Below are 871 nucleotides of genomic sequence, written 5' to 3'. Positions count from 1 at the left end.
TTTGAAGTTGGGACTCTTGTTTAGATAGCATTTGGAACCTAACTCTGTTTCCTAATCCCAAAACAGTGTTAGAAATGCTGACAGAGTTCCTTAAATGCCTGAAGAATTGAGGCATATGGCTCAGGAATATACCTGCTTTTGGAATCTGGCTTTTATGACAATGGTTGTGAGGGAGATATTTTATTCGATAATGAGGAATGTTTGATGTAAAATTGTGATTCTCATTTACTGGCAAATTTGGAAAAAATAAGCTGGCCCTGAGCATTGCAGGTTCTGATCAGTATTAACTAGCTGGGCCTGATGGTTATTACCTTTATTCTGGGACTTCAGGCAATATTCAACCCCTACAGCTACCACAAATGCAGCAAATCCCCATTTAAATCCTTTTAGTAATTCATCAACATAGGACACATTGTTTGCAAAGCCACTCATGTATCTCCAAGCTTCACTGTGGCCCCACAGATCCCTTAGCCTGGGTATAGCCAGCTTCTTCTGTACTGTACCTTCTATCTTCTATTGTTCATAATCTGGAAGTTGCATTCTATTATGACCATGTTCATGTCCATATCCATGTGCTGGAGTCCAACCCCAGCAGGTCCAAGGGTCCCCAAAGGTGTGGACAGAGTCGGCGAGGAAGGAAAGACACGGAGACAGCCTTCAGTTGATCAGCAGCCTAGCCAGGATCTCTAGCCAGGATCTCCAGCCAAGTTCTGGTCAGGATCTCCAGCTAAGTTTTGGTGTTTATAGTCTTGTTACATCTGTATTTTTTTAAAAAATATATTTTATTGATTTTTTACAGAGAGGAGGGGAGAGGGATAGAGAGTTAGAAACATCGATGAGAGAGAAACATTGATCAGCTGCCTCTTGCACG

This window comes from Myotis brandtii, unplaced genomic scaffold (genome assembly GCF_000412655.1).
Source record: "Myotis brandtii unplaced genomic scaffold, ASM41265v1 scaffold111, whole genome shotgun sequence".
Classification (NCBI taxonomy): domain Eukaryota; kingdom Metazoa; phylum Chordata; class Mammalia; order Chiroptera; family Vespertilionidae; genus Myotis; species Myotis brandtii.
This window is presented reverse-complemented; position numbering follows the sequence as displayed.